The following is a 25566-nucleotide window of genomic DNA, read 5'->3' on the forward strand; positions in this document are numbered from 1 at the left end:
TAGTGGGAGAAGCTACAGAAATGAGCATGTAGGTTGCATCGATGAAAATTAATTTCTGCAAATGCCAAACAGGTTAACACTTGGTATGGTTGCTTGGTATGTATGATTAATTATTTGAGGGAATTCTAGAAATTTTTTTTTTTCATAATTTAAAATTGCATTTGTTTGACAAACAGGCCTCAGCAGCTGGTGAAGAACCATCCAAAGCCAAAAGACTTGTTCCTCCTTCTAATGCTGGTGCCTAGTCTTTTTTCCAGTGAAGGAGATCCCACTCTGAACCATCTCACTGACTCCACCAAAATACAGGTTCTGTACAGGTGCAGCATCAGCAAAGGGCCATTTATTGAGATCTCTGGTTTCCTAAAACCAGAGATTAATCAAATTTAAGATGTTAAATTTGGTTAATATCTTAAAATTAACCAAATTTAAAGATATACTCTGATTACTTTGCTTATTAGTTTTGTGGTGCTTTGATATTTTGAAAAAAATATAAATATGTGAATGTATTTCAGATTAAGATTGGGATAGAGAAAGTAGTATAAACAGTCCCATTACTGATCACCAAATTAGATTTTCTAGCATCTGAACATTGGCTGTGTGAAAGTTTATCATTTTAATACAAGGCACAGTTAAATGGTATGTGTGTGGTAATTTAAGCCAGATGACATATTGGATAATGTCTGCTCAAAATATCATGCATAAAGAAGAACATGGTCACCCTATTGCCTTTCAGTGGTGTAGATCATTACTTTTGACCATGCTTCAGTTGTGCTTTTGAAGCTTAACTAACTAGTGTTCAGACTTGTGTAGGTGTGGTGATTTACCAGAATTTTTATTTGTGTTCCTTTTCTGCGGGCTCTATGTCCTTCTGTTTTAGTTTTCTGTTGAGCTCTTTCCCTTACCATCTGTGTTTACTTTGTGCTGAAAAGAACATATAAAAATATGGGGTTAATCAACTGAAAAGTAAAGAACACTTGCTTAAGGTGAGTCTCTTCCCAATGTAGAAAACAGTTCTCCATATTCCTGCACATTACATGTTGAATATTACACAAGACCTGTGTGTCTGTGCACTTCTACATGTAACTTTCAATTTTTTGTAACTTCAAAACTCAGTCCTCTATATACCTGCATCTTACATGATGAATATTACACAAGACCTGTGTGTTTGAACAGTAGTTAATACCATTTTAATGACTTCATTTAGTAAATAAGTTGGTCTATGGAGACCAATAGTACCTCAGGAGGGTTGGTTAAAGGATCCCCATGCATCCACGCCACCAGCCTGATACGGTTCCTTTTGGAAATCTGAAATGTAAAGAACACTCATTGAATGCGAAGTTTGTTCCCAATGTAGAAAACAGTCCTCCTTATTCAGGGACCTTACATTTTGAGTATTACACAGGACCTGCGTGTATAGGCATTTCTACATGTCACTTTCATTCTTTCAAAACTATGTCCTCCTTATTCTGGCACCTTACATGATGAGTATTACACAGGACCTTTGTGTATGGGCGTTTCTACATGTAACTTTCATTCTTTTGTACTTGTAATTTCAAACCTCTGTCCTCCCTTTTAATGCAGCTTTACATATCAAGTTCTAGACAATACCTGTGTGTTTGAACAGTACTTAATAACATTTCAATGACTTAGTTTTAGAAAATATGTTGGTTGTTGGACACCAAAATTACCTCTGGAGGGTTGGTTGAACAGGATCCGCATGTTTCCACATCACCAGCCTGACACAATTCATCTTTGGAAATCTGAAATGTAAAGAACACTCATTGAATGTGAGTTTGTTCCCAATGTAGAAAACAGTCCTCCTTATTCAGGGACCTTACATTTTGAGTATTACACAGGACCTGCGTGTATTGGCGTTTCTACATGTCACTTTCATTCTTTCAAAACTATGTCCTCCTTATTCTGGCACCTTACATGATGAGTATTACACAGGACCTTTGTGTATGGGCGTTTTACATGTAACTTTCATTCTTTTGTACTTGTAATTTCAAACCTCTGTCCTCCCTTTTAATGCAGCTTTACATATCAAGTTCTAGACAATACCTGTGTGTTTGAACAGTACTTAATAACATTTCAATGACTTAGTTTTAGAAAATATGTTGGTTGTTGGACACCAAAATTACCTCTGGAGGGTTGGTTGAACAGGATCCGCATGTTTCCACATCACCAGCCTGACACAATTCATCTTTGGAAATCTGAAATGTAAAGAACACTCATTGAATGTGAGTTTGTTCCCAATGTAGAAAACAGTCCTCCTTATTCAGGGACCTTACAATTTTAGTACTACACAGGACCTGTGTGTATAGGCGTTTCTACATGTCACTTTCATTCGTCTGTATTTGTAATTTTAAAGCTATGTCCTCCTTATTCTGGCACCTTACATGATGAGTATTACACAGGACCTTTGTGTATGGGCGTTTTTACATGTAACTTTCATTCTTTTGTACTTGTAATTTCAAACCTCTGTCCTCCCTTTTAATGCAGCTTTACATATCAAGTTCTAGACAATACCTGTGTGTTTGAACAGTACTTAATAACATTTCAATGACTTAGTTTTAGAAAATATGTTGGTTGTTGGACACCAAAATTACCTCTGGATGGTTGGTTGAACAGGATCTGCATGTTTCCACATCACCAGCCTGACACAATTCATCTTTGGAAATCTGAAATGTAAAGAACACTCATTGAATGTGAGTTTGTTCCCAATGTAGAAAACAGTCCTCCTTATTCAGGGACCTTACATTTTTAGTACTACACAGGACCTGTGTGTATAGGCGTTTCTACATGTCACTTTCATTCGTCTGTATTTGTAATTTTAAAGCTATGTCCTCCTTATTCTGGCACCTTACATTTTGAGTATTACACAGGACCTGCGTGTATAGGCATTTCTACATGTCACTTTCATTCTTTCAAAACTATGTCCTCCTTATTCTGGCACCTTACATGATGAGTATTACACAGGACCTCTGTGTATGGGCGTTCTACATGTAACTTTCATTCTTTTGTACTTGTAATTTCAAACCTCTGTCCTCCCTTTTAATGCAGCTTTACATATCAAGTACTAGACAATACCTGTGTGTTTGAACAGTACTTAATATCATTTCAATGACTTAGTTTTAGATAATATGTTGGTCGTTGGACACCAAAATTACCTCTGGAGGGTTGGTTGAACAGGATCCGCATGTTTCCACATCACCAGCCTGACACAATTCATCTTTGGAAATCTGAAATGAAGAGATGTATACTGAATGAGTCCATAGAAAAATAAAATCCACCTATTTAATGAACCTGTCCAGCTGATTGTTAAACAGACATTTTATGTATTGACACTGCAAAATATGTCTCCTGCTATAAAATGTTCATTAATATAAGGTCAAAATATATTAATTTACATATGACAGTTTCTAGCATTTTGGATAGCGCTGAACAAGTTGAAATAGTGGTCTGGTTAAGTCTTTCTCCAAAATCTGGTTTTTAGGCACTCTGCTAATCACTTCTTGTTTTCAACTATAATGAAACTCTGTACTACAACTTGACATTTCCTTCAAAAATATTTTCAATGCTAGTAGAATGACTTGTGATAGTATTTTCACACTTACTAGTACCCTTCTTCTCCATAGCCAGTCAGAATCACTACAATTATAAGTCATTTCTTCCCCTGGACCAATATCTTTGAGTGCAAACAAACAGAGATGACGTCTTCCATCCACCCTTGTAACTTTCATTTTGTTGTTTGTGTTCATCTCTTCATCATTTACCAGCCTCCCCAATGATCCATGTTCTCTGGCAGCATCAACACTAAAATATTAAGTATGCTATAAGAATAATTATACCATGCAACGGAAATGATTTTGCATATTTGGTGTTTGCATGTCAGAAGAATATTCCTCCTCCAACTAAAACTACTTTTACTGATGAAGCTGAAAATGTTTACATCACTTTGATTAAATATAAAATAAAAAACAACATTAAAACAGTCACATACCAAAGCTGTTGTCCATTGAACTTGAAATCAAACATAAAAGCCTGGAGTGCATCATGGTAAATTTTCAATCGGTTTTCTTGTTCCTTCCTACTTATGACTTCCCCTCTGCACTCAATAAGGAAATCTCCTTTTTGAAAGCACTGGCAGCTGAACACACCCCGACCTGCAGGTAAACATAATGAGTAAGGTTGAATAAACTTTAAACAATGCATATCTTTCAAATAGTAGCAAATGAGATTATTAAAATTTTTTCAAAATCAGTTAATTGATCTAATTTGAGGTCTTTCTGTGTTACTTGAACATTTGTTTGTCAGCTGAGTGGTGCTTCTAAATGTCACTCATTCTTTTATACTTGGAATTTCAAAACACAGTCCTCCTTTATACATATATATATATATGATCTATGCTAGTGTGCAGTATAAAAATAGTTTAAAAGTCAAAAAGCAAGACAAAAGTAAACAAAAACAATCCTTTAATAAACTCTGGAATCCTGTACGTAAAAAAGTCACAACTCACCTTTAAATGAATTGATGTATTTTACATCAAATCCCTCTTTATCTTCACCCAAGGAGAATAATAGCTGGCATCATGTTTGGGATTTCTTTTTGCTCTCTGAGACCTTGTTGCTGACATCTCCTGCAAAGATCAGAGTAATTTGTTGTTGAGTAACAACATGATGCTTTAAATCAGGAGTGTCAAACTCCAGGCATCGAGGGGCAGTGTACTGCAACTTTTAGATGTTCCTCTGGTCCAAAACACCTGAATTATATGACTGAATTAGCTTCTAAGGGCAGTCAAGTTGATGACCTGCTGATGACCACCTCATTTGATCCAGCCATGTGGCATCACAGACACATCTAAAAGTTATTGTATACAAGCCCTCAAGACCTTGAGTTTGACACCTCTGCTGTACACAATATGATTTGATTTTATTGTATGCGAAAAACCTGTACTGAAGTACACAGTATTACATAATTGACTTTCTATTGACAGGTTCTCAAAACCTTCAAATATTAAAACATTATCTTAATAGTAATGATTATTACAAAGGATAATTTGTGCCTGTGAAAGAATATCACTCACTGATGCACAGAAAATGTCCAAATACAGTTTTGTCTAATTCTGGAGTGAGCCACCTTCCCTTTAAACTCTGGTACACTGACTAAGATGGTTGGTGATAACTAGCTAAACTGAAGCAAATCAGATGCTTTGGTGCATCCAAACATCAAGTAACCTACAACATTCTTCAGAATTACAAATCAATATGTACTTAAATGTCTTAAGAGATTCTGTATGAGTCTTACCTCTTCTTCCACGCAAAAGAAGTTCAATTAATACTAATGGCTTGCACCTGGCCTTGATGGACTGTACCATGTTGATAGAGTAGGAGGGGTACAACAAAAGGAGAAATCCATTTTGTTTCTGAAGCACACAAGGTCAGATTTTTTTTCAGAAACAAGAAAACAAATTTATTTGAGTTATATTTTGTAACTTTCATTCAATATTTCAAAGTTAAATAGTTTATCATACATCTTTCTTTAATTAGGAAACAACAGTAAGATGGTATCTCTCACCCGCAATGTTTAATCTTTTATCAGGAAGGTCACTTCTTTTAATCATTTCTGTTCAATCAATTATTTAAGTTTACTTCTATAGCACATTTCAACACATATATATACATATATATATATATATACACACTAGATCACTTTATGATATAAAGTGTTCAAAACACTTTAAATCATAAAAACAAAACTGTTGTCTAATGGCAGACAACACCAGCAGAAAAAGGTTGTCTTATGTACCTGCCTACAGACAAATTAGACTACCTAGACAATCTGCATGTATGCAGAGTAGTGACATTGAGATAATGACAAAATATCAATCTAAAGTTTTGTGCTAACAGTAACATAAGTAATCATAATATTTTTGGCACTTTAAATATTTTTAAATAAATGCTTTTTATATTTATATTTGTAATTCTGTATTACTCCATGAGTGGTTATCCCTTCTTTCAAATTCAAAAATACTTTATTGATCCTAAAAAGGAAATTAAATTTAAAAAAAGCTTGGGTCCTCTACCACAGGCCTTGGAGTGTGAGTGGTCTTCACAGTATATTAACAGTTCCCAAAGGTGTGCTTCTCTGTATCAAGAGGTCTGATGATGTATTGTTTGAGCCACTCTTCCAGTTTAGGGGTCATTACCCCAAGGGTTTCAGTGACCACAGGCACTACTGTTGCCCACACCTTCCACACTCTTTTTAACCTTTTGCATGGCATGCATTATTAATTCATCTTTAATATTGGGGCTGATTGGGCCCTAATGATTCCAAAAACAAAGAGTTATCTTTTTACATGGTATGTAGACATAATTCTTCTCAGAAAAATATTTATTCCTTTTAAATCACCATGTTTAGCACCGTGGTAAATCTCTACAGTTGCCAACTTTTGTAAACTTACACCACAACAATAAACACTGAACATCTTGGGTCTAGCCTGTAATATGTAATAATCTTCCACTACCACTAAGTCATAAAATAATGACCTAACATATGGACACCCAATCCCATGTAGAGCTAAATTTATTATTGTGGGCTAGACAGCCCAAAATAAGTCATCCACTTATGTGGATTGGCCTCTATTGCTACGGTACTAGGCACCTGCTTGTGTGCCACCATAAATACCACCTCTGTGCTGTGTTTCAGTCTAAGCCTTTTTGTCCATTGGTAGTATTGTTTGCTCGCTATTGTAAAACACCCTGTTGTTATGATTATGCATCATAACAAAATAGCAAAGTATAAAAAATATTTACAAAAATCAGTCCAAATACACAGTATCAAAACAAGAAGGAACTTTGTCCAAACAAAAGCTATATTTCCCCAGAAAGGCAGGAATGAAAGTTTAAAAGTTAAATTCTCAATGAAAGAACAGGGCTACTCCAATGTGCTACAACCTTGAGAGGCACAATTTTCCATTCATCATCAGTAGCATTTGAATTCTTATATTAGTGGACTGAGTTTCCTCCCTTTTCCATCTTATCATTCCAGCATGGTATTTGATAACTGTCAATGCATAGCTGTTGATTGCTGGACCTTGTTTCTCTCATTGGACTTGCCTTACTTATTGTAGGTACAGTAGTTTGCAAAAGTATCCATAGCCCTTGAACTTTTCCATATTTTCTGACATTACAACCGCAAACATATTTTTACAGAATTTTATGGGAAAGACAAACACAAAGTGGCATATAGTTGTGGAGTAGAAACAAAACTATACATGATTCAAAACATTTTCTGCAAATAAAAGCTGAAAAGTGCAGTGTACAAAATCTTCAGCCCCCTTTCCCTAAGTGCGACCAATTGCCTTCAGAAGTTGCCTGATGACTGCTAATGACTAAATAGTCCACCTGTGTGTAATCTAATCTCAGTATAAGTTCAACTCCTCTAAGACTGCCTCAAAGGTTAGTTAAGAGAATATTGGGAAGCAAACAGCATCACAAAGTCCAAGGGACACACCAGACAACTCAGGGACAAAGTTGTGGAGAAGCTTAAAGCAGGCTTAGGTTATAAACAGGTTCCACGAATCATCTGGAAATGGAAAGAGAATGGCACAGCTGTGAACCTACCAAGACAAGGCCATCCACCTAAACATAAAAAAGTCCCATTTGCAATTTGCCAGAAGCCATGTTGGGATACAGCAAAAACAATAAGACGAGACCAAAATTTAACTTTTTGGCAAAAATGCAAAGCATTACTTGTGGTGGAGAATGGACACTGCACATCACTCTGAACACACCTTCCCCACTGACAAACATTTCTTTTCTTCATTCTTGATTGTAAGATGGATTGAGCCAAATACAGGTCAATCTTGGAAGAAAACCTGCCGGAGTCTGCAAACGACTTGAGGCTGGGGCGGAGGTTCACTTTCCAGCAAGACAATGACCCTAAACATTAAGCCAGATCTACAATGGAATGGTTTAAAAAACATTCATGTTAGAGTGGCAAGGTCAAAGTCTAGACATAAATTCAACAGAGAATCTTTGGCAAGATCTGAAAACTGCTGTCAAGTCAAGTTTATTTGTATAGCACATTTCAGCTGGAAGGCAGTTGAAAGTGCTTTACATCAAAGAAACACAGAACTAAGAAGTCATACAAGTAACATACACTGTGTTCCAAATTATTATGTAATTGATATCTTCTCAGATTTTATTAAATGGTCAATGGAAATGATGGTCAGTATGATTGTCAAGTCAAGAACTACTACAGTATAAATAAAATTTTACTTAACAAATCTCCCAAGGAGAACAGTATTTTTTCAAAAAGAAACTCAAAATGCACTGTTCCAAATTAATATGCACAGCAGATTTTCTAAACATTTTATGGATTATAAAGAACTGCAAACAGTTCTCTGAACTAATCAATATTTGAATGTGCAGCATCACAAGTACTAAAATCAAAACCTAATTCAATCAAAAACCTCTTAATAGACTGAGTTACGTGTTCACATAGGACCCCTTCTTTGATATCACCATCACAATTCTTGCATTCATTGAACTTGTGAGCTTGTGGATAGTTTCTGCTTGAATTTCATTGCAGGATGTCAGAATACCTTCCCAGAGTTGCTGTTTTGATATCAACTGCATCCCACCCTTGGATCTTCTGTTTGAGGAAACTCCAAAGGTTCTCAGTAGGGTTGAGGTCAGAGATCAGAGGAGGATGGTGACCTCACCATGAGTTTTTCCCCTTTCATGCCTATACACAGTGGCCTTGCAGCATAAGATGATGCATTGTCATGCATGGAGATGATTTTGGTATGGAAGGTATGGCTCTTCTTTCTGAACCATGAAAGAAAGTGATCAGTCAGAAAGTCCATATACTTTGCTGAGGTCATTTTCAAGCCTTCAGGGACTCTGAAGGGGCTGACCAGCTCTCTCCACATGATTTCAGCCTCCACTACCTCCTTGTTGATGTCACAGCTGTTTTGGAATTTGGTGGCCATCCATCATCAATCTACTACTGCGAACATCTGGACTATCCAGGGTTGCACATCAGTCATCAGTGAACTAATCTGTTTGAAAATCAATCTTCATGTACAGTTGGGCCCACTGACTGGTTCTGCTTGTGAGCTCTGGTTAGGAGCTGCCAAATAGTAGGTTCATGCACTGCAAGCCTCTGGAGGACCCTTCACCTTGTGGTTCCAGCTTCAAGTAACTGCTTGCTGCTATGTAAGGGCATTTTAACAGCTGCTCTCTTAATTTGATGAATTTGTCTAATAGAAACCTTCCTCATTCTGCCTTTATCTATACAAACCCATCTTTGTTCTAAATCAGCCACAAATCTCTTCACAGTACAATAATGCTTCAGTTTCAGTTAAAATATTTGATGTTTTCATATCTTGTCATATAGCACTACACTATCTGATGATTTTGGTCAGCAAAGAGATCCTTTCTCTTTCCCATATTGCTTGAAAGCTGTGGCCTGCTTAATAATGTGGAACATCCTTCTTAAGTAGATTTCCTTTAATTAAGCTCACCAGACAAACTAATCCGAAATTAATTATAGTGATTAAAAGAGCCCTGACACACAATACCATCTATAAATTTAATAGCACAACAAAACTGTAATCTTTATAACAGTTAAATCCAATTTGCATAATAATTTAGAACATGGTGTGCATTCACCTTAAGAAAGAAAAACAAAGAAATTAAATTCAAAGTAAAATCAAAATTAAAATCATATACATCAAATATAATGATACATGTACCTTTGATTAAGATTCAGAAACAATTGTAAATAGTTGTGTTTTTGCCTTGATTTAAAGGAATTCATTGTTTCAGCTGTTTTCAAGCTTTATTCAAGATTTGTGGTGCATTGAAGCTAAATTCTGCTTCAAAATGCTTGGTTCTGGTTCTATGGATGCAGAGCAAGCCAGAATCAACAAAATGTTAGCAGTGGAGTGTATAAATAGTTTGGTGAAAAATGGCTCTCTTATGGTTTATATTTCTTTTAATCCATGCACTTATGTCACACATTTATTAGTCATAATATTTTAAATAAACAATATTTGACCAAAATATATATTCATTTCTGTATCTTATAGCACAGAATAATCATATTGCCAACTCATCCCCAGTGTAAATTGCAAGACGTGAATTAGAAGGACACTGTAATAATTAGCAGGACCTTCCGGTAAACAACCAATCAGATTAAGACCTTGTGTGAATATTCATGAGGTCCTGCTATTACACAAACCTGCCATAGGGGGCACTGTGGTGATACACAGATTATACACAAAATCAGGTTTATGTGTATTAAGCGGACATCTCGTTTTTTTTGCATTTTTGGGGTTAATAGACCAATAGAAACCTTTCTACGTTTTTAGATTTTTCTCTGTTTTAGCAGGACACCGCTCCTGTCCTGCTAATTCAAAATGTCCTTCTAGTGTGGTGTGTATTCTGACGAAATGTCCTGCTAAATCACATATACCAACGCACACACACACACACACACACACACAAACCCTCGCCAGTGAAAATGTTGTTACCAAACTAATATATCTGCACAACTGCATCCTAGCTGCTGGCTTCGTTTTGACAACGGGATTTGATTTGAGCAGCGCCTCACAGAACCATTCTCATCAGCTGAGCAAAGCCATTCCTCCCATGCCGTCTGTCACAAGTTCAGGGCAGCCTCATCCTGAACTCATCGGAGACACGGCAGCCAGAAGTAAACATACTTGACATTTATGAATTCATGAGCTGAGGCTGTTCGATTAACCGTGCGACTGGAGAGATTATCTTTATTACTTGGACGAGGGAGTTTAAAAGTCCCAAACCTGCTGGGATGGTGACCTGAAGTGTGGTCATTTCACGGCGGCAACAAAAACTCTTTGCAAAAATGTCTAAACAGTTACCGCAAAAATGCTTTGCTAGGACCTCATAGAGCAGAGGGAGGTGAAATAATTGCTCTACTGTAAAACAGCCACAGTACAATGCTTTGTCAGAAACGGTATTCTGATAACCAAAAGCTTTTATTTTTTATTTTTTGAAATGCTCGTATTGTCCCATTTCTCTCCCTCCTCGACCTACATTCTCTGCGGTTCATCCACCCACACATTCATGCATTAACGCCACACAGAAACAGTGACGGTTCCACCTAAACGTCCCCCTTCCTCTATTGAATAATAATAAAAAAAAAAAGGAAAAATAGAATTTTAGAAACCCACCAAAAAGTAACTAATTTGACTCTTTTTAAACAGAATTTAAAACCAAAAGAAGAACATTGTCAAATATTATGGCTTCCTCCTTTCTATGAAATCAGATGGAGGATGGACCCAATTTATGACACAATGCACAAATTTAATGTTGCAGTGCCATGGAAAAGTGTTTTTGCTTTTTTTTTTTTGAGTCTTGTCCCAATCACTTTAGATCATTAAACTGTGATTTAATTTTAATACACAACCAGAGTAAACGGAACAAGCGGCTTTCGAATCCTTTAAGTTTAATTTATTTTTCAGAAATGCTGTATTGGTTACATGACAGAAAATAATGGGGCTAATCATAGTTAATTTATGATTTTACAAGGGGAAATGTATATTTTCACATAGCTTGGGAAGCTTTATCCTTCTCACTGAATCAAAACATACTCTGAAGGAGGCTTTTTATATTTACTTATGTCTTATTAGCTCCATACTGGAATCAATTTGATGATCCAAAAACATTTAAGTGTAGCAAGAGACAAAGATGAAAATACAGATTATCTGTAAATTGGCAAATACTGTTTTCCCAGCATTGCATACAGGTGCTATAAAGTTTCCCTGCAACTGCCAACAGGGCAGAGCAGCACATTTTAATGATAACAGCTGGCTGTAAATGGATTATTTCCCAGGAGTGGCTATGAGTTCTTCTTTCTTAGACTTCCAACTTCAACACCAGTCTTAATTATCGTGTCGGCTCAAAGCCTAAAACTTTAGACATGGCTGATTAATGCCACCATGTTCTACGGCTATCCGTTTCCTGACCGTCGAAGCGTGCCAAGTCCAGTAGGCAAGCCGGCGTTTTGGAGAATGATGGAGGAAGCGACGTGACAGTATCCGATACTCGCTGTCTCCCACTACCAAACCAACATTAAAGTGACCTGTCACACTGATGTTTTTGGAAAAAAATGAAAGACATCCATATAAATCCCCTTGTGTTGCCGGCATGTCTGATGGACATGCAATCGCGAGACCAGTGGCTGCAGTCCTGAGAGAATTAAACTATTTTTATTCTTGATACCAAATGTAACAAATGACTTCAGTATTAACAGAGTTAGTAGGCATATTTATTTACCATCTAGGGACGAAGTCAAGCGGCAACATGCTGTTTGAAGAAGTCGCAAACTGGAGCACTGAGAGAGTTGAAAATCGGAACTAATATGCTCCACTGCTGTGAAATGTACTTATGTACTATTCTAGCATCACAGCAATGACCTGGCAACAACATTGTCTCGTCTCATGCTGCGCTACGCAGACGCTCTGTCTGCACCGTTGAAGATCTGCTCACCTCGGCTTGCCAACCACTCGTCGACACGATAGGGGACCTAGCCCAGTCTTCTGATAAATTCAGCTAACAATTAATAAATCACTTGAGGACACTCATACACTATTAAGAGAATTATTGAACATTCAGCCCAAAATGGCTAGGTAATCATTTCGGATGGGAACCCCCCCCTCCCTAAAAACAGAACGAACACATTGAGGTCACGGCAAAAAGTAACTTTCCCTGTCCTTCCAAGAAGAACACTGTGAACTCAACAATCTTCCTTCCAACACAAATATGTCTACAAAACAGGCTGCATTCCATGGTAACCCATACAACAAAAACATAAAGATGCTTGCAAGTTGGCAAAAAAAAAAAGCATTTACATTAAACATGTAAAACTGAATATTTATAAAGTTGGCTTTATGTTCTACTTTGGAATGTCTTATTCTCAACAAACATCAGAAGAGGTAGTTTTAGATTGAAGTCGCAGTAATAAAAGTTTTTCCCCAGTCTGCTTGGCAACAAGGTATAATTGGAGCTCCGACGGACTCCCAGTTTAAAACCAGACACTAACTTTAGACCAGTTTTTATTTATTTTTATGCACTCTTCTCTCTTCTCCCATAGGTAGAGTCTCCATTATTCCTGTAGCCAGCAACCAGCTACCACATTTATAATCCATCTAATGAAGGCACTTTGGATAAAAGCAGGACATTACAGCACCATGGAGTGTGTGCACACTGCCTACTTATGGTCTGTGTCTCAACAAATGTGCTTTAGATAAAAACATTCATTGAATAGCTGTTATATGATACAAAGCTGCCGATGTGCAGATGCAACTAACGGGGGGGGGGGACGAATGTGCCGTGATTATGTGGAGCTAATAATCTCATCCAGGAGGGGTAATTAGTTGGGAAAAACCAGACTCTGCTTCTGCAGTCGCCTTGCCATGAGCTCACACCTCTTCACAACCAGACCAAATCGTAAAAAAAAATAATAAAAAGCAGATGAAAAGATCTACACCCTCAGCTAAGTATGCTCTTGCGTTGTTTGTGCACAGCCTGTTTAGTCTTTTCACGCTGTCAGATCTCACTGTGAGACGCAGCTGCCTCCGCCTTTTGTGTTTAAACACCCACGTTGGAAGCTCAGCACAAATCGAACATTACGCTTTGTTTCTTCTAACTGCTGATTTGACTTTTCCGTTCACCTTAAAGCTTACCTCTGCCCTGTCGGGTCACTCAAAACAAATATTGCCATACAAAGACCGTGTCCACTCTCTCTGGCCCGCTGACACTTTTAACAACAGTTGTGATAATTGCGGTGCAGAAACTCTGTCGCCGCAAGAAGCAGTGGGGAGGTGTCTCTGTCTGTCTGTCTGTCTGTGCGGCGTCCGATCGAATGTAATGGACTGATGAGGCCGGAGTCGCAGAGCCAAAATCTCACTGAAATCACATGACTGCTCAATTAGCAATATCGCTACGGTGTTTTCTGTAAAGCTGGTCATTTAGTTATGAATATTATGGTTTCAAAGAATTTAGCTTGAAAGCAAGCAAACTAGCAAGCAAAGTATAGCCTGGAGTTGAATATTTTGTTTGGAGCTAAATATAGAACTAAATATTTTTGTTTGGAGCTTCACAGCTAAATGATTAAAGCTTGGAGCTAAATATTTAGCTAGCATGCTTTTGCTAACTAACTAGTTAGCTTGCTGGGCAAATATTTAGCTTGACAGATAAATGTTCAGCTTGGAGCTAAATATTTAGCTAGCATGCTTTTGCTAAGGAATTATTTAGCTTGCTGTCTAAATATTGCTGCACAGTGGCGCAGTTGGTAGAGCTGTTGCCTTGCAGCAAGAAGGTCCTGGGTTCGATTCCCGGCCCGAGATCTTTCAGCTTGGAGATTGCATGTTCTCCCTGTGCATGTGTGGGTTCTCCCTCCTGACCCCACTGGGGACAAGGGTGTTAGAAAATGGATGGATGGATCTAAATATTTAGCAAGCCTGCTTTTGCTAACTAAATGTTTACACTGCTAGATACATGCTTAATTAGCAAACTAAATATTTAGTTTGTAAACTACATTTCTGTTCACTTAATACAGATATTGACATACAAACAGTAAGGATATTTAAGCTAATTAATTAGCTGGCTAATTAAATATTTAGTTTTAAACTCACAATGTGAACAACATTTTGAAAAGAAGACTTTAAATGAACTCAAATATTAAAAATTTCAGCCGCGTAATAATTTTGTCTCTTGGTAATTGATTGATATATCTGAAAGGTTACATGACATCACCTTTGATCCAAATATGAATAATAAATTACTGTTAACAATGGGAGGGTAGGAACAAAAATACTGAACGCTGCTTTGTAGTCATTATAGCTCTTAAAGCGACTTCGTAGTCAGTTAAGGTCGATTTTGGCTTATTGGAGAAGTCCAAAACCTAGACATAGCAAACCTGCCACAAAACTCGGTACAGCTCTGGTTTGAGTCATAGTCACCAGCATAATAAGTTTTCCCTTCTTTTTTTTTCTGACAGTAGAAAAGAATAACTGAAAACAGAGAGTGAACTTCATTTCCCCATGATCAAACAAGCAACCTGACACTCTATCTCAACTAAAAAAGGGTTAAAATTACAAAGTGCCTGCGTCGGATGTGCTATATTCCACTCTTCATGTGAAGGGGAGGTTTGGGGGACAAAACGTTACAAGAACGAGCCTCGTTCCACTATTCAAAGCTCTGCTCTCACCAGCTGTCGGTGTTTTTCCCCCCCTCCAATCTGCTTAAATATGGTAATGAGCCATCGGTGTAGACGTGGTGCGTATAAATGCATGAGAGCGGCATGAGGCAGGGTTGAGCGTGTGCACGTATGAGGCGCAGTGTGGCAATACGTGGTTGTTTAATTCACATATGGAGACGTGCACGGCTTGTTTGTTAGCATGTAGGTGGCAATTATGCGAACATATGCCTCCCCCCACCCCACAGCCCCAAGCTGCGAAACGCTGACATCATGGCCAACATTACAGTGAGGGCAAATTTGCGAGGTGCACAGAGACAGGTGTGTGTGGGTGTGTGTGGAACACGGAGCGCAGTAGTAACCCGGTCAGGACCCAGATCCTGACCGGGTGGGCCAATTGTCTGATGTTGGGAAAATGCAACTAAATCTGTCATAGTACGCAGTAAATCAATTAATCGCATTATAAATTAAAACAAGTAAAATTTCTGATGCATGATTGTTTTTTTTTTTTTTGCATTTCTCTCTTTTTCTACCAAAAACTGGTTGATCAATGTTTGCAATCTGGTGCTTTGGTCTCAACTAGCCCCCTTTTTTGAAGGACAATGTATTTTTAAAGGGACTTCAATTTGCACTTTATTTGTTTTGTTTATTTTTTTTGGGATATTTAAAATGTCTTCCACGCCCAGTGTTACATGCTCAGTAGAAATTAAAGTTTATTGATTTTTCAGAGGGTTCATTGCATTATTATGCCGTTACCATCATAGTTCTCAAAAACTGTAACAATCCAACAATTTTATCGTTTATCGCAATGACTTCTGGGACAATTTATTGTCCAGCAAAACCTTTTTGCCTACATCCAAGACCAAAAATGAAATGCAACTGAGATGCTTCAGGTGGAAGTGGAGAACTCGATAAGCATTGAAATAATTTTAGCTCATGGCAAAAAAAAAGGCATGCTAAAATAAATGGGCAAAAACTGCAAATTGAAACCTCCTTAAGAGGTTTTTAAAGGATTGCTTGACATTTACTGCAATCGTTGATCTCTGAAAAGTCTCAGTAATACTGAATGAATTCAAGAAGTGTTTCAGTACAGTACATTTACTACTGCATGTGCCTTATCTTACTATTCCCCCTCCTAATTTAATAACTCACATGAAAAGTTACAAACTGCTTCCTTTGACATTGGCTGTGTCATCGAGGCTTAATATAGGTCGTGCCTCTGTGTTGCAGAGCTCCACTGAGCCCAAAACCCATTAAAAGTACATCAGCCAGCCACACTGTCACTCCAAGTGATGCGTTCATTTATTCACAGTCGCTTAGTTTCAGTCAGTAAAACGCAATCCTGGACCTGCAAAAATTTGCTCTTTTTATGTGAATATGGACGACAACAAATGCACTGTTTGCTCAGTTAGAACTAAAGATTGTTGTTGCCTTGGTTTCTTTTTCTTTGCCGTTTCAGCTCCTTTATGTCATTAACATGCTGGATGTGGAAATGAACAGCAGTCTTTCCTGGGGAATACTGACAAAGAATGATGCTTATAGTTAGCGATGGTATCCACGCAAATTGAGCTTAACCAATAGAAGCTACTGAGCTCATCAATAATGCTAAAAACAGCTTTGGCTTTGTTTTCCATCAGTAATGCCCCATTTCACTGCATGATTAACACTGTACCCACATTGTGACGTTGACTTTCGGTTCCGCCCACTTTGGTGGAATTTTTCTAAATTTGTTTAAAAGTTTTCCAATGCAAAATTCACTTTTTCTGAGCTTTACATCATGTTATGATGTTATTCTCTCATCAAAAATGTACCTGGAGTGTCGCCTTGATTCTTTCATGTATGTTTTAGAAATCCTTCAATCTCCATAGCGACCATTCAGCTGTGCAAACCTGAATGGTCCTCGTCTGAGCGGGTCCCCAACTCAGCTCCTACAGACTAGCCAGCAGCAATTATCTGAGTTCATTATAGGAGCTACTTCTGAGTGCAACGCTGGTAAAAAATAAAATAAATAAATAACGTTAAAGGGTTAATAGAGAAGCCATGTTGTACTGACAAAAAAAAAAAAAAAAAAAATAAAAAAAAAAAATATATATATATATATATATATATATATATATATATATATATATATATATATATATATATATATATATATATATATATATATATATAAAAAAAAAAAAAAAAAAAAAAAAAAAAAAAAAAAAAAAAAAAAAAAAAAAAAAAAAAAAAAAAAAGAAAAAAAAAAAAAAAAAAAAAAAAAAAAAAAAAAAAAAAAAAAAAAAAAAAAAAAAAAAAAAAAAAAAAAAAAAAAAAAAAAAAAAAAAAAAAAAAAAAAAAAAAAAAAAAAAAAAAAAACAAAAAACAAATAATTAAATAAAAAAAAAAAAAAAAAAAAAAAAAAAAAAAATAAAAATTTTAAAATATTAAATGAGCAATTTATATTAAAAGATTCGTCAGAAATGGCAGCTAATACTGATTTATATTAATCATTTTTGCAGAGGGCTGAAACAGTATCTCTCTTTTTCCCAGTCTTTTATCAGATGTCTTTTATGCTGACAAAAGGAAAAATTTAAGCTGGCTTATATCATGCAACAAACAAATTCAGGATTTAAAAATGATGATTTTATTTTTACTTGAAATGAAAATCTGAGAAAGAAGTTTAAAGTTTTTTAAACAAAATGTCTTCTGATAGAAAAATATCAACTCATTACTGGCCCGTTGCTGAGATGAACCCTCCACATCATGGAGGAGATCAGTGCAGAGACACATGCTCAGGACTAAGGCATGGGTAACAGGTGTGTGGCAGACTGGCTTGAATCAGGCCTTGTTTCTGCAACACTAGCAGCAGACAAACTGTTAATAATAGCAAGCTTGTAACATCAGTAAAGATTCTTTTTCATCAAGAAAATTTCATCATAATCAGCGTAAAACCAATGCTTAAGTGGATTAAAATAATATGGAACATTTTCAGATTAACAGATAACATGATTGTTATTCTATTTTTGTTTTCTGAACAAATTATTCCTGTAAAATAAAACTAAAAAATAATACTGTTAAAATACAAATTAAAAGTAAAAACTAAAAAATTTATTAATTTATTCTTTTTCTTGATATTGAAATGTGGTCTACAATAAAATAAACAATAATGTTAATCAACAGATGTGATTTCTCTGAACTGCCTTAAAATAAAAAGCCAGCTGATATTTTAAAATGAGATTTAAATGAGATAATCAAAAATTGTTTCTTTTTTTAAAAATTTAAAAGATGTTAAATAAATAAAAATTATTTAAATTGTCTGTTATAGAATATCTTTAGGTAAAATCAAGTGGGTTTAAAATCAGAAAAAATGACCTTTTATAGATGTCTTCACTCATTACCCACTTCTATCAAATAAAACAAAAAACTTAAAAGAAAAGATTCTGCTTAATTGACAGAAAATGGAGATTTTTAAATGATTTCAAAACAATTAATCATTAATCTATGATGAATATTCATTTTTTGCTCATTCATTAATTCTGTGTGTTATCAACAAAAGGCCATTTGCTGTTGCCCTCTGGAAAATTAAATACTCTACAGGAATTAAAAATTACAACTAGAAAGAAAAACTTTATATTTTATATGATATTGTCATTTTAATTTGTAATAAATTTAATACCTATTTTACAATCAAGATTAGCACAGTAATCATATGTTATTAATGCAAAAGCTGAGATTTCCCTGTATGTGTTTTTTTTGCATGTCAAATCCTGTATCAAAGTCAAGTGTGGTAAAAGCTTTATTGCATTTGCTTAAATATCTGTTTTTATTCAACAAAGGATATTTGTCATCTCAATGTAGTTATATCTGTAATAAAAAACCAACTTACAACAAATGAAAAATCTGTAGTGTCATGTTTTAATGAATTGTCAAGAATAATGGTGAATAAATGTACCAAACACATCTAATATTTTTACTGAGAGAAAGGATTTCCACATCTGTGGTGCGCAGAGGATGTAACATGGCTCAGTGGAGGGACCCGCGAGCTGTCAGGTGGAACCGCACTGCTTCACCAGCGTCCGCTGAGGTCGACTGTGTAATCAATCACTAATGTAAAAGTAAAAGTGATTTAAGATTTTTATGGTTTTTGTCAAAACATTAAGTAGATATGTTTTTTCTTTTTGTACATGGCAGAATTCATGTATAGGTTAAAATCAAGTATACATCTATATTGTCTGATTGCTGTTACTGATTCAATATATTTCTTTGCTATTATTCTATATCATTTTTCTGTACCTGTCACTTTTGTCATTATCAATAAAAAGCACTTTACTCATTAAATTATAAAATCTGTTGTGCACACAGACTTCAAATTTATTCAAAATGAAAATGCAAAATTACTTTAGTTTATTTTTAGCACAGAGGAAGTAAATGTACATCTCTGCTGAAGACTTTCATTTACAGGTTTCTCCTGGAGTCACCAGATTCTGTGAATTAGATCCCTGTGACCTCAAAATTCACCACAATGAGAAAATTTGTACATCAAATTAGGCCCTAGAAACAATATTTCTAATCTTCTGCAGAAAAAACATGCTAAATATTATTTAGTCTTCATTTTATTTCACATGGATTTTAGAATACTCTCTTAGGGTGATTTCCTAATTAAATACCAATGTTTATTCTGCCTGATGACCTTTGTAGCTCTTTTCTCATTACACTTTCCTAAATTCACTATCTAAAGCGAAATAATAAAATGTAAAAAAAGAAGATTCTGCTTAATTCTAGACTTCAACAAAAAAATTATAATTAACATGTGGATGTTTGCAAGGTGACAAATGTCATCTGGCAAGAATCTATAGGCTAATGACATTTTCCTTACAGGTTTATTTCTGCTCATTTCTGTGTTTTAACCAATGTCACTGCTAAACAAGGCAAAGGCTCAAGTCAGCTGTTGTCACATTGTTGGGAGAAGGAAGACTAGGATACAGGAATTAAGAAATTACAACTCTTTTAAGAAATAAATACCTTTATCCTTTTTTATTATCATTATTATTATTAATTTAGCAAATTTCTAGTTATTTTCCTCCATAATGGGAAACTTTTAACACCAATCTTATTTATGCATTCAAGATCTGAGGCACGTAGCAGTAATATATAAACTCTGCTAGCCGTAGGCTGCTAAATCCTCCCCCTGTATGTAAAAGTTTGACAGACTCTTTGATTTATTCCTCTGTAACTAAAAGTCAAGATTCTGTTAAAAGCTTATAAGCATTATAAGTGCATATCTTACCTGCAGCCAACAGTAGCTGCAGTAGTAGCTTTCACATTTTCATTTAGCATAAATTTGCAGTATTTGGTCCCAGATGCTATAGCTAATATTCAGAAACCAACTTCAAAGACCTCAGTCAAACAATATTAAGTGGGCCTCAAAACTGCCGTCATGTTTGCATTGGGTGGTTGTTTGCATAGAAGCAGGTAATTAGTTACACAGAAAATGGAAGTAAGAGTCTGTGCGCCACCAATGATCTTCCAGAGATCTTACAGAGAACGGAGGTACAAATGATAAAACATCTTTTTGTCAGAGGAACCGTCTAACACAAAGTGAATGTGGTAAGAAAACGAAACCGTCTTAAGCGGCTTGCAGTGGATGTGGATGTGCAGGAAGATAATCAGAGGTGCACCGCCGTCACCATCCACTTCCTGCGTATGTAATAATTTTGTGTAAGTAATCACACGAAGTAAAAGTGATTAAGATTTATGGTTTTATAAAGCAGTGCTGGCATTAATAGCTGTGATGTATTTTTGGTTGGAGTTGTTGTTAGTGTTAACGTAAATCTAAGTTAATTACAAACATGTTATTTCTGCCACGGTTGATGCTACTGTTGCTAGTTTTTACTTGATTGTATCACTTAGATACTATTTGTACTTGTATATTGGTTTTGCAAACTTTCAGAAACTCTTTTTATCAGACGTTGATATAATTTCTTATTTGCTTCTGTAGCTTTACCTCTATTGCTCCTGCATATCATTTGGTTGCGACCTATAAATGAACAACTTTTCACTGCTTAGTTAAGAAATGTAGCTTTTTTTAGGGGATGTTTTCATCTTATCTCACTTCACTTTCTGCTCTTTAGCTGAGAAGGTAAAAGAAAGTTAGTCAGAGTAAAATGTGACAAACCTCTCTGGGGAAGACCTGATATGAGCCAATAACATTCATCACACACATTCTCAGGAGAAACTTCTCAATTTGCATCACACCGGATTATAGAAACCAGAAACATCAAGACTTGCCAGAAAATAAGCTCCACCACCCTGAACAATGCCATTAACATGAAGCTAGATAGATTGTGCGTGGCGAGGCTACGCCCACAGGAGGATCTTTAATCTTCCTCAGGCAGAAGACAAAAACAAGTGCATTTCCTCGACCTAAGCAGAACACATTTGACATACGATGTTTGGAGCTGCTGCAAAGACACCCAAAGCCTAAATGTCAAACATCTGCACTGTCCCAAGGCTGGCTTTAGGATTTTAGGCAGGTCAAAGCCTAAAGTAGGAGCAAAATGTAAAGTGACACAAGGCTGACATGTAATGAAAGTCAAGGTGAAGGAGGATGAATGAATTAAGGAGCATAGCAGGTGGAAAGCTTGATAGTGTCAATAAAATAGCAGTGAAACTAGTTGATATTCAGTGGTTATTCTCCCCGATGTTCAGTGATGCTAAACGCAAGAATGCTAGTGGGAATAATGCAAAAGGGCTACATTAGTTCTGCTGCATTATTGAAATTGCGTGAGCAAAGTGGAAGTGGGCTGTTTCAGCCGAGAGCGAAACTAAGCTGACTTGACCTCTAAAACAACTTCCATAAATTTATCAAAGGCAAAACAGAAATCAAACTCGGCATTTACACGGGGCTCTCCAGACGCCCATTACGTTGTTTGACATGTCTGAAGTAAAACTGACGGCAGGTTTATGTCTTGACTTAATACTGGTGCCTTTAGCCCCACAGCGGCACTCGTATCAGCAGGAACAACAATTAACAGTTTAAAGGATCAGCCAGTATTTGGCCAGGAGCTGAATAGCTCCACAGCAGTTTAATAAGGACTTTAGCGGTCGTTCTTTGTGGCAGGAGCAACGGGGACGGTGAGACATCCTTGAACGAAATCTGCGGTTAGCTTCAGTTTTCAACAAAAGGCTTTAGGCTGCTGACCATATTAGGTGGAACCAGGTCACTGAATTAAATCACAAACTCTGGTCGGATTAAGGCTCCGACTAAGAACCTAATTTGGAGTAAAGTGGCTCTCAGCACGAGACCTAATGACTTGTTTCAGGTTGCCATCTCATTTGGCCTGCTGCTATAAAAAGTTTTACCGAAAAGGGCAGACAGAAAGTTCTGAGCTCTGTAAGAAAAAAAGTAAAAACAACGGTAGAGTGTGCTCATCCTGAAACAGACTGAAGCTCTTGCCCTGGGGCAGATTCGACGCCTAACTCCAACTCCACAACATGACTATTGCTACAGCTAAGACTCATCAACAACTAGTAGCTACACCTTTGGGAGAATAGGTTTGAACAACCTAGAAGTTATACATGTAAGACTTTCACATAATCAGACATACTGTGTCAGAACTAGAACTTTAGCAATATCTAACAGTCCACACGGCTATTGTGCTAGCCGTGTGGACTCTGCATGCGGTTGAGATTTCATAGTCAAGGATACCAATTTCCTTCATTTCTCGTGACGATTTTCTTCATTTTTCCACAAATCCACTTAGCTTGACACGGTGCCTCATCCTCACTCAATGTCTGAGCTAGTTCCTAGCATGTTTTGTATTCTCTGAAAATCCAACTTAAACTCCAATTGTACCCGTATTTCAGGCCCACTAAGCTAATGCAATACTATCTTCCACAGAGATAACCAGGACATGCTAGCCTTAAACTAGACTTTATCAAGCTAATGTCTCACGGTCAAAATAAATCGTTCCTTGTCAGAAAGTGTTTGGCCTAGCTGCTAAAAGCTACTTCAGTGCTATGAGTTGTTAGCTGCGCATGCTAACCATGCTAAACATGATGACTTGATTATGTCCCTTGCCCTTGTGGACTTTTTATACATTCAGTTTTACAATGTTATAAACAAATGGTTCATCTATTAAGAGTGGGAAATGAAGAACTCTAGAATCTCCTGAAGTAAAAGAGAAAAACAAAACTAAGACATCCTTTTCCCAGGAAAGATAAGACATGATGATGTCAAGGGAACTACATTCCACAGTGTTCACTGAAATCTTCCAGATGGCCTTGTTATCATGACCGATTTCTAAAAAGGTGTTTTAGCTCACAGATCCAAATTCAAATGCCCTACCCTAGGTTTTCAAAGACAGAACTAGAGCTTTAGCAATATCTTGTTTCTGTCAGCGATGTGGTGAAATAACACCTTCCATTTGAATGAGGTATTTCTCAACAGTTTAATGAAATGCTACAGCTGCAGATAAGCAAAAAGTGACTACAGGAATCTAGATGGCAACCTGATTCCAGATTGGGCCAGACTGCACTCTGACTCTTTGAAACCACGCCTGTAGATTCAAACTGTGGAAGAAATATTCACTTTGTTAAAATCTTTTTAACCTTCAATGATAATCATTGAAAGTGTAGACTGCCTTATTTCGGAGGTTCAAACTTTTTCAATCACTTCAGCTAATAATCAGACTTCCAAGTACTATGACATTGACAGAGCCTTTCTAACAACAGTTCAACAGGACTTAGAGCAAGAAAAATAAGGTCATGTATTATGGACTACATGCTTAGTTTAAGGACAAGGTTGGACTATGCAGTCCGTTTTTAATCTGAAGTCAAAAGTTACAAATTCCAGGTTGTAAAAATGAACAAAGTCATCCGTGTGAGGTTTTATTTCCCCAGCAGGAAAGTTGGAGGTTTCTCAGCAGCTTACACCTTCAAACCCAACAGGGTCCTTATTTGCCTTATAAAGAGGCTCTGAGTGACATTAAAGGCAGCCCGGTTCCCACCAGCGGTACTCGTGCCATAATTGCCAGGCTCTAACCTTGCGTTTTTAGCTCACCCAGTTAACACATTCAAATAAAACCAACAAAGCAAACGGCCTCATCCTTTCCAAACACAGTGAGATCCAAAGCAAAGTTGAAGGACGACAAGGCAAGCTTCAATCTTCAGATCAAATGTATGAGTGTGGAGCAGATGCTTGATGTTCAACTGCTTGGAGAGATGTGCTAATATAGTATTCGATAGAGGCCGCGGGATAAGGTCACCTTTAAAAACCTAAAAGGGAACAATCCAAAGCTACAGAGGTAAGACTGACTGGAGCCCCCTGGGATTCCCGACTTCAAAGAGTCAGCTTGTATTTATAGGGTGTCACTTTATGCACACAGGTTTGATGGATATGGTAGATCTACATCAGCTTAGAATAAAAGCTACATGTATTGAGATATTTTTGTTACATAAACTTGTATTGCTTATTTTACACTGATTTTGTAGTGCAAAATCAGTGTATCAGTGCTAATGCGATGCCATTTTAATCGTCTTTTCTCTTTACCAGCATTCCTCATCAGCCAGTTATTAATCCATGGCTGCTTTGTTCTGGGTTGGAAGTGCAGAGCTGTTTAAAGATACATATCATTTTGTTTTTGTCATGTGCATGTATATGCGTGTGTGTGGGTGTTAGAGGAAACAACCTCGGTATGAATGATGAGCTGTGGAGCGGAAAACCAGTAAACGGAGTTGAAAATGTGGAGTCTGCGACACATTACCTGTGCATTTAAAACAACTTCAGACATACCGCCTTATTACAGACATTTAATTTGGATTTAAAATGCAAAAACCTGATGGCAGAAGCTACAAAATGTGTGTTTGTGAGTGCGAATGGGTGAATGTGACTCTAGTGTAAAGCGCTTTGAGTGGTCAAAATGACTGGAAAAGCGCTATACAAGTTCAGTCCATTTACCATTTACAACACATATGTCAGAGTCAAGGCCCGCGAGAAGATTTTGTACGGCCCCTGGGATGATCTTGATTTATTATTAGAACCGGCCCGCAGCAAGCCGGCACCCCGTCTGAAAAAATGCGAGATGCACCGCCTGCTCGATCCTCACGTGCGCATTCCCCCCTCATCCTCACAACGACGATTCCCTCCCCCGTTCGATCCACACAACGCACGATTCCCCAGCCCCCGTTCGATCCTCACAACGACGCATTCCCCAGCCACTTCCCGTTCGATCCTCACAACGCACGATCCCCCCTCGATCCTCACAACGCACGCATTCCCCGGTCCGCAGGAAATTTACGGCTTGGGCCGGTCCGCTGCACTAGACCAAATGC

At 37.0% G+C, this 25566-nt stretch overlaps 1 protein-coding gene and 1 long non-coding RNA gene across 8 annotated transcripts in view; both read right to left on the reverse strand.

The window, feature by feature from the left end:
- The window catches only part of zdhhc8b (zinc finger DHHC-type palmitoyltransferase 8b), a 90956-nt gene that overhangs the window by 46167 nt on the left and 19223 nt on the right, over positions 1–25566 (reverse strand). The window lies entirely within an intron of this gene.
- On the reverse strand, positions 3183–4581 carry LOC122828360. 3 transcript variants are annotated; one of them, XR_006370214.1, is made up of 4 exons: positions 4520–4581; positions 4004–4166; positions 3618–3816; positions 3206–3242 (listed from the first exon to the last, which is right to left on the reverse strand). It is a non-coding gene; the product is annotated as an uncharacterized LOC122828360 (long non-coding RNA). The 3 variants fall into 3 exon arrangements; XR_006370213.1 differs by lacking the exon at positions 3618–3816 and having other exon boundaries at positions 3183–3242; XR_006370212.1 differs by lacking the exon at positions 3206–3242 and having other exon boundaries at positions 3302–3816.

Source organism: Gambusia affinis, linkage group LG03 (assembly GCF_019740435.1).
Source record: "Gambusia affinis linkage group LG03, SWU_Gaff_1.0, whole genome shotgun sequence".
NCBI classification, from domain to species: Eukaryota; Metazoa; Chordata; class Actinopteri; order Cyprinodontiformes; family Poeciliidae; genus Gambusia; species Gambusia affinis.